Here is an 18,499-nt window from a genome sequence, read left to right as displayed (position 1 = left end):
ATTTTTTTTTTTTTAAATAGATACTGTGGGAATTATAGTACTTATTCAATTATAAGTCCTAATTACAATTATACTTAGTGCTTATATCAAATTTAAGTAAAAAGTACAATAGTCTTTAGTACTTACTACAACTTTCAAGTACCAAGTACAATCTATTTAGTATAGATAAATCTTCAAAAATACTAAGTTACAAACTATTTAGTACTTTTTCTGTTTCTGAGGATAAGTATTTTTTAGACATGTACCAGGAATTAATTTGGGTTCCAAGTCAAATTTTACTTAAATACTCAGTATTTACTAAAACCTATTTTGCCCATCCCTGGTTCAATGAAAACTCTGCTTGGAAAATTGTTTTGCGAAATTCTTATAGATAGTTGTGAAACGTTCAAATTAACTATTCTACGTAAAAAACCGATTCAGAAATTATAAAGAGTCATTTTCCATTTTAACTTCCGTTATGGTCTGCCAGCTTGAGATTTTCCAGTGGTGAAGCTCAGAACTTATCGTCTCAGAGTAAAATGAATGAAACGTTATTTATGTGCTCATTAAGTGCAGGAGATTCCAGTTGAGAGCTAAGCTTCAAGTGATTTTCTTGTTCTGGGAAAGTTTAATGATAACTTTTTCAATATTTGAGCTATCGCTTGTACTTTTTGAGATTTTTCCAAAAATCTGGATGGCTAATTTTTTTAACGGTTTTTTGTTAATAACAATTGCAATTTTCTTTTCCAGAAAAAATCCAGAAAACATTTTTTTCTAGACGCCATTCCGGATCGTATAAGCCATCAAATACACTTTAAGGAGACCTGTAACTATTTTTCACAGGTTTTCATCTTCTCGACGTGGCTAATAGTCATCTCGTAGACTATACATTAGACACTGTATAGCCTCATACATAGACTATACATGAAAATCTTACGCTTTTTTAACTCCCCGCTAAGAAAATTGTAAATTTTCAAAAATTCGGGAAGTTATTGGTTTCGGTCCGATTTACGTAAATCGAATTTTCATCAGATGTCGACGTTTTGAGGTCCTAGGAAGCTATTCTGACTAATTTCAAGATGATGTTCGAGTATATGTATGTATGTATGTATGTGTGTGTGTGTGTGTGTGTGTGTGTGTGTGTGTGTGTGTGTGTGTGTGTGTGTGTGCGTGTGTGTGTGTGTGTGTGTGTGTGTGTGTGTGTGTGTGTATGTGTGTGTGTGTGTGTGTGTGTGTGTGTGTGTGTGTGTGTGTGTGTGAAAACTCTTTGTAACTTTTTAACTAATAAATCGATTTGGATGGTTGAGGTGGCAATCGAAAGAGCTAGTTGGCCCTCAACTTTCCTGAAAATTCTCAGAAACGACTTGAACGATCGACTTCAAAATCTAATCAGATCTAGAACTTTATAAGCCGCGTCGAATGCCACCTCAACCATCTCAATCGGTTAATTTGTTCGAGAGAGATCGTTGGCGAAAGAAATGATAAAAAACGGTTTTTTTCGATTATCTTTGAAGTGAGTCATCCGATCAATTTCAAACTCTAATCAGCTCTAGAACTCAATAAATCGCGCCGATTGCCACCTCAAACATCAAAATCGGTTGATTAGTTCAAAAGATATCGGCGCTGAAACTTTGAAAAAAATAACATTTTATGTTATTTTTTTGGATAAATCAAAGTATAACGTGCTAAAATGTGTCTGATATCATATCGACTCTTTCTCAATATAGTCTCTTTCGATCATCAGATAATGTCATGGCTAGGGTACCCCTCCGCAACGCGCCATAAAGAACTTTGTTCCAAAAACACCAGCATGAATTCAGAAAGGGTCCACTATTTCCTTTATGAAAAACAAAAATAACAAATCTGTCTATCGGTTGACCCTGCGGGCAAGTCTCAATACTTCCCGCTGTTTTCAAGCTCTTTGAGCTCGAAAGCATTGTTGAGAATACATTTTCAAGCTCTTCGAGCTTGGAAATACTTTTGTATCCCATTGTTTTGGAAAAAAACCGTTTTTTAGCATTTCTTTCTTCCGCGATATCTCACGAACGAATGAACCAATTTTGATAATTAAGGCGGCAATCGACGTGTTTCATTGAGTTTTAGAGCTGATCAAATTTTGAAATTGTTCAGTGGAGTCGTTTCAGAGATATTCGCAAAATACCATTTTTTATCATTTCTTTCTCCCACGATAACTCTCGAACGAATTATCCGATTGAGATGGCTAGGGCGGCAATCGACGCGTTTTATTAAGTTCTAGAGCTGATTAGATTTTGAAGTTGATCAATCAAGTCGTTTCTGAGAAATCAATAAAAAACTGAAAATACCATTTATTATATTTTTTTTTTATTTCCACACCTCCTTTCCTTTTATAACCAGTATCTCTATCTACTCTATATACATCATATTGTTTATTATCAAAAAGCTCATTTCAGGACACTTTATCTTTAAGTCATGTTTCACTAAATTCTAAAATATCATCCGTTAGGTCCAAGGCACCTATTACTATATCCTTAATTTTGGTGTTTAAGCCTCTGGCATTTTAATTATAAGTATATAATGAGCAAAAGGTAACTTCTAAAGTTTTATTCTCGGTTATTTTTGAAAGTTCAAATTGACATGTTTGACTATCTTGAATTCTTTGTTCCTCTCCACTATCTTCAGGTGTTGTTCTCCATCAACGAGACATTTCATAAGTTTCTTCTTCAGCGACTGGTACAGGTTCCTCTGTAGTACCGATTTGTCTCGTATTATATTAATGTTCCTTAATTCTATTGGTATCACACGTTGATGCTTTGCCTCCAGTAGCTTTTGAATTATTGTGATTTCATTAAAATTGATATGACCAGGATACTTGACCTCCACCACTTAATGGTCTCAATTTAGATAAGGCTGAGGAATATCTACCTACTCTGAGCACACTAGCGTAGGCCATGTCCAATCCCAAGGCCATAATTATTTTATTAACGCAGTTCCTGTCCCAGGTCGCTCTTTCACCAGACGTTTCACTTTTTGATTCCTCGACTCCAAAAATGATAATGTTATTGCGTCTCGCAATTCTATCTTCAATTTCACTTAAAATGTTCACACCGGCGGACGAAGACGCACTAGCAGTCACTTGAGATTCAATTGCCTCTATTTTACTTGTATTAACATCTAAGGAATGATTGATTGTTTTTATCTGATTCTGGAAATCAGAAGCAACGAGTACAGCAATCGCGGAGGTATTCTTTAACAAGGATACATTGACTTCATCAACCTGAGACTGCATATTTGAGGTAGCTGCTTCAACATTTTTAATTCTTTCACCAATTCTCCTGTCAAGGTCTAGAAACTTATTTTCCAGCGAACTAATAGAGTCACGAAGTTCCACTTCCAGGCTGTTTATATTTTTCTTTACGTCTCTGTTTGCATCAGCTATTGAAGCCTGGAGGACATTCTTGAGATCATCAAATGAGGATATCTTGCCATAAAATTTTTGTAAAGTTCCATTAAATAAAGACTTAGCCACTTTACTACAGCTAGGATGATGAGAAGCATTACAGTGAGAACAAGAAACTTGTTCCGTTATGACAGCACTTGAGCATTTACATTTAGTACTCTCCGTTGTGGTTAGACTACCTACCGGCTGACTTTTATTTCTCTTAGACATGATTTTAGATTTACCAGTAGATGGGGTGACTGAGTAGAAAAAAAAAGATATAGTAAATCCTTTCCGTGAAAAAATTTTCTGATATGGCCTGATATGGGAGGTACATATCAGGCCTGATATGGAAATTGGCCATATCAAACAATATATGTACAGATAATATTTGATATGTTCTGATATGGATATATCAGACTATATATAGTGAAATTAACATTGTTCTTTCAGGAAAAAAATTTACGAATAATTTTATAAAATTGTATATAACTTTGTAAAGTTGTATATGCAATAATTGTCATGAAAAAAAAAAAAAAAAGAAAAAAACTTCAGCCAGCTCATTGACTCGATCTCAAGTACTTCAGATTCAAAGTCTGATCTAATAACCACTGCACCAAACCACAAACTTGAAATGATAAGTTGATTAAATTTATTTGGATAGAATTGAACCTAAGAAAATAAAAGATATCAGATAAATGATTGATTTTGTCATTTGTATTCAATTATGTTGTTGTTTATAGAGTAAAGGGACCATTAACGGTATACCCACCAGTAGTGGGATAAGAACTACTTCTTTTGGTAAAAAAAAAATAAGGAGTTAAAGATTTTTAAACTTAATTAAATTTTTTTAAATTTAAAATCTCAGTTTTTTATATTTAAATTCATTAGTAAAACTTTGAAATTCCCTTGGATATTCTAAAATTGGTCTCGTTGGCTTATTGGAAAAATTTTTCGATAGAGTGTGTATACTTTATAATATTTATAAATGCGTTAAATCAAAATATTTAATAGACATTATAAGATTTTATGAATTATTATAAAATCGGGGTTTCCGAACAGTGTTACGTTATTTGGTCATTTCTAAATTATTTTACCAAATGTATGTGTACGGAGAACTTGACAAAACTAGTATCCCTCGCAGATTTGAATCACGGTGGGAACACGGTGGGTTTGTTCCATTTTACCACTGTGATTACGCGGTGTATCCACCGTGATTACACGGTGGCTTGACCACCGTGTATACACGGTGTTTCCACTGTGATTACGCGGTGGATACACCGTGGAAACACGGTGGTGAAACAGCACCAAGCCACCGTGGAATCACGGTGGATTCACCGCGTAATCACAGTGGGAACACCGTGTATACACAGTGGTCAAGCCACCGCGTAATTACGGTGGATACACCGCGTAATCACAGTGGATACACTGTGTATATCCGGTGGTGAAATGGAACAAACCCACCGTGTAACCACAGTGGATCCACGATGTTTACACTTTCACGGTGTTCCCACCGTGATTCAAATCTGCGAGGGATATGTACCCATATCAGGGCAGATCAAGCCATATCAAACCTGATCAAGACTTTTTTTTACAAGCATATCAAAATATATATACTCTTATCAGGTTATATCAAGTCATATCAGGATATATAGAAAAAATTATATACAAGCATATCAAGTCAGATCAAGACATATGAAACCTGATATGGACATATCAAAGTGATATGGTTTGATATGGCCAGTTTTCATATCAGACTATATCAGAATATATCAAAAATTATATATGGGCATATCAGATCATATCAGGTCGGATACAGATATATCAAATTTTTTAATGTGACCATATCACCCATACGAAAAAAATATATATCCGGATATATCCGGGCCAATCTGCATATATGAGACATACATTTTTATATATGTCGTTTATATGCAGATTGGCCGGGATGTATCCGGATATATATTTTTTTCGTATGGGCAGGTCATATGAGACTTGATCAGAAAATATTTTCGCGGGTTCACCACACATACAAAAAAAAGTTAGATTTATGCCCAATCTTAAGTCCGTAAATAAAAAGGAAGCACCAGAAGCCTCAATTAGAATTATTATCACCAAATAATCAATAAAAAATGGCAAATAATATTCACAAATGTATAATACAACTTTATATTATGATATGTACTTAGTGGAAAATTACCACGTCCACTATACCTAACGCTATCTATATTGTTATGGTATACACTTATCCAAAAAATTAAAGGAACAAGAAAATTTTATAAATTTTTTAGTGGTTTTTGGAAGGCTGTATTTTCGTGAAAAATGATCGTATCGAAAAAAAAAAAAAGCAAATTGAAGCTTGAAATCTCTAGTTCAAGATCTTTCAGCAAAATATTTTTTTGAGCCACGGTTTTTGCGGAATCAGAAGAAAAAGATCGAGACAAAATTTTTATAAATTTTTTGGTTTCGTTTTTTAGGTCTACGGGGCCGGGAAGAATTTTTTCAAAAAAACGAATTCATGACTTGTTTAGAAAATTTATTCAGCTACAATTTGCTTTTTTTTGTTCCTCTGTACGACAATTTGCTGCTGAGATATCAGCCTTCAAATGAAAAAGGATCCTTTTGTCTTTGATTATTGATATCTCAGCAAGAAATGGTCACACAGTAATTTAAAGGGCAGTTTAATAAACTTGAATAAATCCCCTACAAGCTCCATTTTTGATTTTAAAAAAAAAAATTTTTTTTTCATCCTTAATATCTATTTGAAAAACCTTTAAAAAATGGCCATTTTCTGGTTTTTTAGTCGACTCACCGCTACTCTGCAAATATTGATAAAAAAAATAATGTTGCCAGGTAATTTTACAGCTTAATGTACCCCCAAAAACCCTGGAAATTTTCAGATTGATCCATTGAACCGTTTGTCCGGTCCGATTGCTCAAAGTTTCACAAAACAATTAAGGGAACAAGTTTTGTTCCTTAATCTGTGTAATCGTTATCAAAATAAAAAAATCAATTTTTTTCGGATTATCTTTCATTTTTGCGTAAGTTATTCAGTAAATGTAAGGTAAAGAAAAGAAAAAAATTTTTTTCCGAAAAAAGAAAAAAAAAAATGACCCCCCGAATAAAACGTAAAAAAAAAAAAATTGGAAAAAATTCTTGTTTGGTCTCGTTTTTTGGAAATTTTTTTTTTTTTTTCCTCTTTACCTTACATTTACTGAATAACTAACGCAAAAATGAAAGAAAATCCAAAAAAAAATTAATTTTTTCATTTTGGTAATGATTACACAGATTAAGGAACAAAACTTGTTCCTTTAATTGTTTTGTAAAACTTTGAGCAATCGGACCGGACAAACGGTTCAATGGATCAATCTGAAAATTTCCAGGGTTTTTGGGGGTACATTAAACTGTAAAATTACCTGGCAACATTATTTTTTTTATCAATATTTGAAGAGTAGCGATGAGTCGACTAAAAAACCAGAAAATGGCCATTTTTTAAAGGTTTTTCAAATAGATATTAAGGATGAAAAAAAATTTTTTTTTTTTTAAAATCAAAAATGGAGCTTGTAGGGGATTCATTCAAGTTTATTAAATTGCCCTTTAAATTACTGTGTGACCATTTCTTGCTGAGATATCAATAATCAAAGACAAAAGGATCCTTTTTCATTTGAAGGCTGATATCTCAGCAGCAAATTGTCGTACAGAGGAACAAAAAAAAGCAAATTGTAGCTGAATAAATTTTCTAAACAAGTCATGAATTCGTTTTTTTGAAAAAATTCTTCCCGGCCCCGTAGACCTAAAAAACGAAACCAAAAAATTTATAAAAATTTTGTCTCGATCTTTTTCTTCTGATTCCGCAAAAACCGTGGCTCAAAAAAATATTTTGCTGAAAGATCTTGAACTAGAGATTTCAAGCTTCAATTTGCTTTTTTTTTTTTTCGATACGATCATTTTTCACGAAAATACAGCCTTCCAAAAACCACTAAAAAATTTATAAAATTTTCTTGTTCCTTTAATTTTTTGGATAAGTGTATATAACTTTATAAAGTTATATATAATTATCTAAAGTTATATAAAATTAGATATAACTAAATAAAATTTTATATACAATAAATATGCTGTATGATTACGGTTTTAATGCTGTTAAAATACCGTATTTTTTCGGTTTTATTACCGTAAATATTCTGAATTTATTTCGTAAATTTTTGGTAATAATGCGGCAAAAAAACTGGCCAAAATAACTTTAGTAATATCATATTTATGCAGTATTAATACCGTATAATTCTGGTATTGTTTCGGTATTTCCAAAACCGCTAGGGTATAGAGACTATAATAAGCATCAACGATTAATATTTTATCGTAACATTGTACCAGGATTGTATCTAAACAGTATATTCATAATTCTGCAGAAATTAAAAACTTGTGTTTGTTAATATTTACAGTTTACTGTATATTTTCTATTTAATTAGTTACAATTTAGAAAAACATATACTCTAATTATCGCTTTTTGGTAGATGTTCTGTCACTTGATGTCGTTTGTTGGAAACAACGCAATTGTAATAGATTTGTTATATATTTAACATTATTGATAATAGTTCCACAATTATCATTATTAAATACTTATTATTTCCGCACCTCAAGCAACGTGGCTGACTTCTCGTGTTCGTTCGTAACCTATGCTAGCTAGGTTTAACAGAAAAGGTAAGCAATCTTGAAAAATATTTTGGAATTATCAGTCAACTTAAATAGATAATTTTATTATACTTATCAAAGTATATTAATGTTCATTTTTGCTTCTGTGAAGTAATCGAATGATCTGTGGGGTTCTGTTTAGGTGTGGTGAAATTTAATAACTAAAAATTACACAAAAGTAATAATAAATAATTAAGATATTTCATTGGCATTTTATATAAATTAAACTGTAAGACTTAATACTTAGAGAGCAAATGCGATTAAAATGTGAGCAAGTGCAACGATAGTAAAATCGCGAATAACGATTGACACGTGGTCTTAGCAGTGAAGTAAATGCATGCGGTAATTATTTAAATTTAGTTAGACAATTTAATAGACTCAATTAGTAGTTACCTTAATATACAAAGTAATTATTAAGAATAAGTTTAAATTTATGACCAGATTCAAACTTAATTGCAAGCAGCAAAATTATCAGAATAATCTAAGCGTTAGAAAGCACGAGGCGGATTGGTTGAACACAGGACACCGAATGCATCTAATGTCGGCGTCTTCTTCCTTCGTTGCCCCTTGGTGGTGACGAGTGTAGCATAGCTGCATACACTGAGAAAAAAATTTACTAATATGTGATAAACTGATTTTTCAATATTTGATACATTATATACACTTATCCAAAATATTAAAGGAACAAGTAAATTTTATAAATTTTTTAATGATTTTTGGAAGGCTGTATTTTCGTGAAAAATGATAGTATCGAAAAAATGAAAAAAGCAAATTAAAGCTTGAAATCTCTAGTTTGTAGATCTTTCAGAAAAATAATTTTCTGAGCCACGGTTTTTGCGGAATCATACGAAATAGGTCGAGACAAAATTTTTCTAAATTTTTTGGTTTTGTTTTTTGAGTCTATGGGGCCGGAAAATTTTTCCTCGAAAAAACTAATTCATGGCTCGTTTACGAAATTTATTGAGCTACAATTTGCTTTGTTTACTTCTCTGTACGACAATTTTCTGCAGAGATATCGGCCTTCAAATGAAAAAGGATCTTTCATCTTTGATTATCGATATCTCAGCAACTAATGGTCGCACAGTAATTTTGAGGGCAGATTTAGAAACTTTAACCCCCCCCCCCCCCCCCGCAAGCCTAATTTTCGATTCAAAAAAAAAAAATTTTTTTTCTGCCTTAAATCAATTTGAAAAACCTACAAAAAATGGACTTTTTATGGTTTTTCAGTTAATCGATCCATTGAACCGTTTGTCGAGGCCGAATGCCCAAAGTTTTACAAAACAATTAAAGGAATAAGTTTTGATCCTAAATTTGTGTAATCATCAGCAAAATAAAACAGTTATTTTTTTTCCGGATTTCCGTTCATTTTTGCGTCAGTTCTTCAGTAAATGTAAGGTAAAGAGAAAAAATAAGTTTCAGAAAAACAAGATAAAACAAGAATTTGAAAATTTTTTTTTTACGTTTCACCCAGGTTTTTTTTTATTAACTTCCCGCTAAGAAAATCGACGATTTTTGAAAAATTCGGAAAGTTATTGTTCTCACCCTGATGTGTGAAAATCGAAATTTCATCAGATGTCGACGTTTTGAGGTCCTAGAAAGCTATTCTGACTATTTTCAGAATGATGTCCGAGTGTCTGTATGTATGTATGCGTGCGTGTGTGTGTGTGTGTGTGTGTATGTATGTGTGTGACCGGTCTATAACTTTTTAGCTAATGAACTGATTTGGATGTTTAAGGCGGCAATCGAAAGAGCTTGTTGGCCATCAACTTTTCCAAAAATTTCAGATTATTTGATCAAGTAAACTCGAAAATATTGGGAAACTATGGAAAAAAATTTTTTTTTTAGTTTTTTATCGATTTCTCAGAAACGACTTAAACGATCGACTTCGAAATCTAATCAGCTCTAGAACTTAATAAAACGCGTCGATTGCCGCCTTAGCCATCTAAATCCGATAATTTATTCGAGAGTTATCGCGGGAGAAAGAAATGGTAAAAAACGGTTTTTTGCGAATATCTTTGAAACAACTGAATTAAAAAATTCCAAAATCTGATCGGCTTCAGACTTTAATAAAACGCGTCGATTGCCACCTCAACCATCAAAATAGGATCATTTGTCTAAGAGATATCACGAGAAAAAAAAACGATAAAAACCATATTTTTGTGAATATCTTCGAAACAACTGAATTAAAAAATTCCAAAATCTGATCAGCTATAGAATTCATTAAATCGCGTCGATTGCCATCTCAACCATCAAATCGGGTCATTTGTCTTAAAAGTATCGTGGTAAAAAAAAATGGTGAAAAACGGTTTTTGGCAAATATTTTGTAAATAACTGAACTAAATGATTTCAAAATCTGATCAGCTTTAGACTTTATGACAACGGGTAGATTGCCACTTCAAACATAAAAATTAGATCATTTTTCAAATACCGTTGGATAGAAAAATGCTAAAAAACGGTTTTTTCCAAATATCTTAAAAATGACTAAACCAATCGATTTTTAATTTCAATCAAGTCTAGAATTCAAAAAAATGCGTCGATTGCAACATTAAACGTTTGAATCGGTTGATTAGTTCAAAAAGACATCGGCGTCAAAATATTAAAAAAATAACATTTTATGTTATTTTTTACGGATAAGTCATATTATAATGTACTAGAATATGTCAAAAATTATACCAACTCTTCGTCTTTATGGTCTCTTTCGATCCCCATATAATATCATCTAACTCGTTCTTTAGTTTGAGTCATATTATCAACAAAAAAATTGAAAAAACACAGTTGTTAATATTTTTCGCGGATATTTTATATTTAATTGCTATGATCTGAGTCAAAACTCATTGAAATCTTTATTTTTATTACTGACATTGATTTCTACGTCAATTCATTTCTTTTATTGAACATAATCAGAATTAAAAATTTAAAAACCGCATGTTCATTAGTGATTTTCGATTTTTAAACTTCAACAAAAAACGCAACTTGTTAGAGCTGAAAAGATTCATGAAAAAACAATTGAATGTAAAAGCATTTTCGAGCTCGAAGAGCTCGAAAATTTATTCACACTAATGTTTTCGAGCGAAGAGCTCGAAAACAGTGGGAAGTTTTGGGGCTGACCCACAGGGCTAACCGACGCCCAGATTTTTTTTTCTCTTTACCTTACATTTACTGAATAACTAACGCAAAAATGAAAGAAAATCCGAAAAAAATTAATTTTTTCACTTTAGTAATGATAACACAAATTAAGGAACAAAACTTGTTCCTTGAATTGTTTTGTAAAACTTTGAGCAATCGGCCCGGACAAACGGTTCAATGGATTGATTTTCTAATTTCCAGGGCTTTTGGAGGTACATTAAGCTGTAAAATCTCACAGCTTCTAGATATTGACAAGCCGCGTCGAATGCCACCTTGACATTCAATATCGGTTCATCCGTTCAAAAGTTACAGATTTACATACGTACGTACACACATACATACACTCAGACATCATCTTGAAATTAGTCAGAATAGCTTCCTAGGACCATAAAACGTCGAAATCTGATGAAAACTCGATTTTCGAAAATCGGAGTGAAAACAATAACTTCCCAAATTTGTTGAAAATCATCGATTTTCTTAGTGGGAAGTTAAAAAAAATAGAGTGTACTGAAAAAATTATTAAAAAATTGGGGTTTCGTCGCTTTTTTGAATAATTATATGATATTTTTGAGCTCCTGTAATGGTCTTAGCTGTATTGTACAGCAAATCTAATGATTCTTTTGCTTCAAAATAGCTGCTTTTCAATAAATAAAAACATCTATTATAACTGCTCATAAATAGCATTAACTTTTACTTACTGCTTTTAAATCCCTACTCAGAAAGAAAAAATATCGAAATCAATTTATAATATGTAAGATGAAGAAGTGTACAGTGTCAAAAATCGGTGCTGATAATAATTTATAGCGAAAAAAAAAATTATTTCAATTTTCAAAAATCGAAAAAAAAATATTAATTATGGAAGGCCCACTGCCGGACCAGGCTTAAAAGTTGCAGAATGGAAAGAAGTTTAAGATAGAAAATTTTCATGAATATCGAAGGATACATCTTCTTTTAAAAACACGGTTGAAAACTTAAAATTCAAAAATCTCAATTCAAAACTTTTTGTGTATTTGTTTTGTATTTTTTTACTGTAAAGGCCATCTAAAAAGAATATTTAAAAATATCCATTGAATTTCGACCATGATTACGAAAGTTATGATCAAAAAACCATAAAAGAGCGGTTTTTTTGAAAATTCCATATGTTTTGAACAATTAATCAAAAATATCTCAAAATTTACCGAGAAGCTTCTTTTGAGGGCTACTAAAAGATACTAAAAAATTAAGAATATCGGAAAAAACAATTTTGAAACCGTCAAATTTGGCGTGGAATGCCCCATTTGTAGAATCGTATAGATCAGTCCGTATTTATTAATATTTGATAAACCATCGATCAATAATTGATGAACTGTTTATCGATATTTAATAAACACATTTACTAATATTAAATAAGGCATTTATTATTATTTAATAAACTGTGTATTAATATTTCATAATGGACGACTTGGAAACAATCTAAGTAAACCATTTATCAAATATTGTTAAATTTTATGAATATTTGATATAATTCTTTTCTCAGTGTAGCAAATTTCCTCATTGGCTTAAAAGCGCACCAACGAGTAGTAGTTAGCCGCCAATTACTCTGATTGGCCGGCTAGTAGCGGGGCTCTCATGCTGGCTTGACACGGCCATGAGCAAGAAATTGTATCTGCCGGGCCCAAATAGTGAGTAACCCGGCTCTATTCTCACCTTGAAATCGGTAGCTTGTTCGTGTGCTTCCGGACGTAGCGATAATACCCGAAACGATTCAAACAAAGCATCCTCGTGACTAAACAGATTTATATAATAGTTTCTATGAGAGCAGAATCTTGTTATGAAAGAGTTGAAAACTCATCTTTTCCTTCTAAATAGTTGAAATTTGTGTACCTGATACTTCTTATTAATTCAATGTAATTAAACGGGAGAATTTTGAAATTTACTTCATTCAATTTACGAATTTGTCTATACTTAAGAAAAAACAATACTTGTAACATCCGTAATTTTTAAAATGTTCAATAGATAAGATCTAAAAACATTTATTTATAATATCTTTATAAATACACTTTTTATGAAAGAAATGAATATTTTTTTTTTTGTAAAGAATTTAATTTTCTACGAAATTTTTTATATGGTTTCATCTTGTAATTTTCATATTTCATGGCATATTCGAATAAAAACCGCGGTTTTATTGAAAAATGAACTTTGATAGTCTTATGGCACATGCTCTTTCTACAAAAAAAAAAAAAAAAAAAACTAATTCCCCTTGTATTTTATTACGAAAAAAGCTTTATATAGGTCGTCTGAGAACGTTTCATTTTTAACGACCACCCTAATATATATATATATATATATCAGGGTGGCTTACAAATTGTGAAAATATAAGAAATGATCGAAATGAGGATTTTTTTTTTCTTGAGGTAGCAATAGTTTCTAACTATAAAATAAATATCATGTAAGGAATTTCAGCAAAAAATATAATCTTCTAAATATTGCTTAAGAATTTTAAATATTAATTCATAATATATGTAACGACGACTTTAAATTGATTTTCATCATTTTTTATGGATTAGTCAATATCCTTTTACTAAAATAATTCTATTCGTACAACCGAAAATGACTGGACTTGAACAATCAAATTGGGAAAAATTCGGGTAACCAAAAAAATTAAAAATTCAATTTAAATAAAAAAGTATGTAAATATCCATGAGTTTTATGCCTCAGATCCTATTTTTAATAATTATAGTAACTAAACATGAAAAAAAGGCAGCCTACAGCCTGAATAGAGAGTTTTCTTAAGAAAAGTTTTAAAAGTTTTAAACCTTCAGAGAATCAGTAAAATTCAACATGAAATTGAAATAAATATGACGTAGAGAATTGTCGTGAAAATATTATGAACGTATTATGCTAAATATACACATACTCATGAAACGTCATATAAAACAAAAGACAAATTTGTCAACGAAAATGTAATAGTATTATGTAATTCATATTCCAAAAGTTACAACATACATTAAAATTTTTTAATCATTCTCAATACATTTCAATCCTAAAAAAAATATCTGGATTCCTGTCACCTATAATAATTATGAATGAATCGGTTAGTATTGAAAATTTTTAATCCTTTCGAATACTTTTTAATACTAAAACAATATTTGAATACCTGTCACCTATTATCATTTGAAATCATTTTTAATCGATATCAGTGACGAAAATAAAGACATTATTTTAGGGTTCAAAATGATTCGAAAAGATTAAGAATTATTATTCCTAACCGAATCATTTTGAACTATAACCGGTGACAGGAAGTAAAATTTCATTTTAGAATTATAAAGCATTCAAAAAGATAAAAAATTTTAAAGAGTAACCAAATCACTTTGAATTCAGATATTATTTTACGATTAAGAAGGATTCTGAATTTTTAATTCTTCCGAATACTTTTTAATCGTAAAATAATATCTAAATTTGTTACCGGTTATGACTTATAAATGATTTTAAATCATAACCGGTGACGGAAACTCAAATATTATTATACGTTTTAAAAATATTCGTAAGGCCCGAGTCGAAATTTAAATCGTAGATTGAACGTAGTAGACGTTGAAAACGTAAATTCAACCTTTGAAGACGTGAATGGCCGTAAAAACGTATTAAAGACGTAGTTGACGTACAAAAACGTATTGAAGACGTAGATGGCGTACGAAAACATATTAAAGACGTAGATGACGTACAAAAACGTAACTAAGAGCCTTGTAGGAAACAACTCTACTAACAGCTGCTTTCCCTGGCTTCTTTGGTCCTTACAGACTACCTAGCAGCTCTGAGACAAGAATAAAAATTATCAGCATCTTTAATAAAATATTTTTGGGTCTTGTAGGAAAAAACTCTATTGGCAGCTGCTTTCCCGGGCTCCTTTGGGTCTTACAGACTACCTAAAAGCAGTCAGAAAAAAATGAAAATTTCAGCTTTTATACCGAAGAAATCAACAACCATCTTTTTTTTTTTAGGCAGTTTTCTTTATCATTCCCGAGATTATTTCATTTGCTGAACATTTTTATCTACATTTTAATGCTATTATAAAAATAAAAAAATTTACTGCAACTCATAATTTTTATTTTTGTCTCCCAAGCTGCTAGGTAGTCTGTGAGACCCAAAGAAGCCCGAGAAAGCAGCTGTCAGTCGAGTTTTTTCCTACAAGGCTCTTATTTACGTTTTTGTACGTCATCTTTTTTTAGAGAATTAAACGCTCTACAAAAAATCGGTCTGTCAGTTGACCCTGCGGGCCAGCCCCAAAACTTCCCGAAGTTTTCGAGCTCAAGAACCTCGAAAACATTATTGTGAATACATTTTCGAGCTCTTCTAGCTCGAAAATACGTTTGTATGCTGTTGTTTTCGAAAAAAAACGTTTTTCGGCATTTTTTCTCCAACGATATCTCTCAAACGAATAAACCGATTGAGACGGTTGAGGTGGCAATCGACGCATTTTATCAAGTTCTAAAGCTGATCAAATTTTGAATTCGATTTATCGAGTCGTTTTTGAGATATTTCAGAAAAATACGAAAATTTTTTTTTTTAATTCTTTCGACAACGGTTTCTCTTGAACAAATGAACCGATTTTGATGGTTGGGGTGGCATTCGACGCGGCTTATGAATCTCTAAAGCTCAGTCTATTTTGGAATCGATCCATGGAGCACATAAAAAGTTATCAAAAAAAAACATTTTTGAAAGAATTTTATTTTTGGAATATCTCTGAACGAGCCTTACCGATTAAGCTCAATTTTCTCACAGCTTCAAGATATTGACAAGCCGCGTCGAATGACACCTTAAACACATACACTCGGACATCATCGTGAAATTAGTCAAAATAGCTTCCTAGGACCTCAAAACGTCGACATCTGATGAAAATTTGATTTTCGTAAATCGGACCGAAACCAATAACTTCCCGAATTTTTGAAAATTTACAATTTTCTTAGCGGGAAGTTAAAAAGTTTGCTTATCATTTATCGATCAATCCATCTGTTCTAAATTTTTTAGAGCTCGAAGTCAAGTTATAGTAAATTTCAAGATCTTTTAACTTTTCCGGAAAAACTGTCAGACTTATCATAAAATGTTGTAGGGTCTTTTTTGTTGACAATTTTATTCTCTCACAAATTATCATCACTAAAGTTTTTTCAAATTCCACATTGTTTTCTAGTTATTTTCATTTCGATGTCGAGCTCTTGAAATTGATCAGAACACTACTTTTTTAAGAGCTTGAAATTAAAATGAAAATAACTAGAAAACAATGCGGAATTTGAAAAAACTTTACTGATGATAATTTGTGAGAGAATAAAATTGTCAACAAAAAAGACCCTACAACATTTTATGATAAGTCTGACAGTTTTGCCGGAAAAGTTAAAAGATCTCAAAATTTACTAGACTTCGAGCTCTAATAACTTCAGAACAGATGGATTGATCGAAAAACGATAAGAAACCTTTTTTGTAGAGCGTTCGATTTTCTACAGAAATATGTATTAGTCAATTCGATCTATCAATTTGTCCACGAGTTAAAAATACTCAAAGTTAAAGAAAAAAAATTTCCCGTGTTATTTAAACGGGAAATCGAATTTTTTGATGATCTAAGCCGCTATTGGACTTAAACCCTTTAGCCCAGCGGCATAATTTTTTATTTTCTATATACTACCAGTTTTTCTGGTATAGCAGTAAAAAAAATATAGCCTTAAAATGACACACCCTAGTATACATGTAATCACAAATGTGCGCATAGATGTGCACATATATTCAGACGTGTATGTCCCTATGTATGTCGACATATATGTCTGCATATATGTTGACACATATGTACGCACCAATGTGTGAATACTCTGCTTAGAAAGTACGATTAACAATGTTTTAATCGTATTAAATCGTCATGAATCGTGAATTGATGATGAAAAATGATTCAATTTTTAATCGTTTTTAATCTTCATGCAGGACGAGAAATCGCTATGTCATTTTATGATTAAGGACGATTTATGACGATTAAAAATTCTAAATCGTCATGAATCGTCTTTAATTCTAAAATAATATTGCAACTTCTGATCCCACATAACGATTAAAAACGATTGAGGACCATTTAAAATTTTTAATTGTCATGAATCGTCTTTAATCGTAAAATAATATTGCAATTTCTGATCCCACATGAAGATTAAAAACGATTCATGATGATTTGAAATTCTAATCGTTATTAATCCTTTTCAATGGTAAAATAATAAATCGTCTTTTGCCAATTAGAGACGATTAAATCCGCAAAACCATGACGATTATGACTGTCAAAGACGATTAAATTTTTAATCGTTGTTAATCGTCACAAATCATGTTTTCTATTCAGGATATATATGGACTTATATGTACCCGATGAAAAAAGATTTTGTCTAATCATATATGATCATGCATAATTGTCAATATATGATCAGATCCAAAAATTGGCCAGGTCTGATCATACATAATTTGATCTGTTTATATATGAACAGATATGATTATATACAACCATACATGAATGAATATAATCATTTTTAGAATCTCATTGAGAATATCTGTAAATTATTAGTTAAGTAATTTAATTACGATTTATTGTCTTTATCAATATAAATGTCGGTTAAGATTAAATAATAAAAAAAAAAACTTATTATCCGTTGACTACTATTTTACTACGAGGTCACCCGTCCAATTAATATCCCATGCCGATGCTGTTTAACTTTGGTTATCGATGGATTGTAGTCTGATCCTCTAGCCTGTTCTACACTTATAATTGAGAAAAGTTTATGGCATTACTTAACTCAAATAATCAAATTGATACTTCATACTTTTGAATTGCCGCAAAAACCTTTGAACATTTTTAAGTATTGTCATATTATTTGATATATATATATATATATATATATATATATATATATATATATTTTGTCCGTAGTAAATAACTTTCTTTGTGATACAAAAGATTATAAACGTTTCCGGTTTAAAATAAAATATCTTTTGCTCGACAAAATAAAATAAAATAATTAAACAAACTTCAAATAAAATCTTTGCAGTAATAAATTAAAATTTATGACTCATCAAGAACTCTAATTACCAAAATAAATTATTAATTTACTACATTTAATAAATAAATAATCTTTACAGCTTTAAATAAAATTTCAACTTGATAATTATTGACAGAATAAAATTCACTCATAATCCGATAAAACTTTAAATTAGTCGGATTAAACAAAAGTATTAATTATACAATTTTGATAAGTCATTGCTGCAAAGAATTTATTTTGACTAATACAGAAAAAT

At 31.1% G+C, this 18,499-nt stretch overlaps 1 protein-coding gene and 1 long non-coding RNA gene across 17 annotated transcripts in view; one reads left to right on the top strand and one right to left on the bottom strand.

Moving 5' to 3' along the window:
- Positions 1-18,499, top strand: part of LOC130664838 (uncharacterized) — a 196,644-nt gene that overhangs the window by 64,336 nt on the left and 113,809 nt on the right. The gene's annotated exons all lie outside the window — the stretch shown is intronic.
- LOC130664836 (uncharacterized) overlaps positions 1-18,499 on the bottom strand; it is a 223,762-nt gene that overhangs the window by 109,603 nt on the left and 95,660 nt on the right. For 2 of the 16 annotated variants that reach the window (XM_057464963.1, XM_057464965.1), the window contains one exon: positions 8,480-8,686. The exons of the other annotated variants lie outside the window; for them this stretch is intronic. The gene's annotated coding sequence lies outside the window, so the exon portion shown is untranslated. The remainder of the gene's footprint in view (positions 1-8,479; positions 8,687-18,499) is intronic. 16 annotated transcript variants of the gene reach the window in all.

This window comes from Microplitis mediator, chromosome 3 (genome assembly GCF_029852145.1).
Source record: "Microplitis mediator isolate UGA2020A chromosome 3, iyMicMedi2.1, whole genome shotgun sequence".
Taxonomy (NCBI): Eukaryota; Metazoa; Arthropoda; class Insecta; order Hymenoptera; family Braconidae; genus Microplitis; species Microplitis mediator.
The sequence above is the reverse complement of the archived record's forward strand: the minus strand, read 5'-3'. Positions and strand labels throughout refer to the sequence as shown.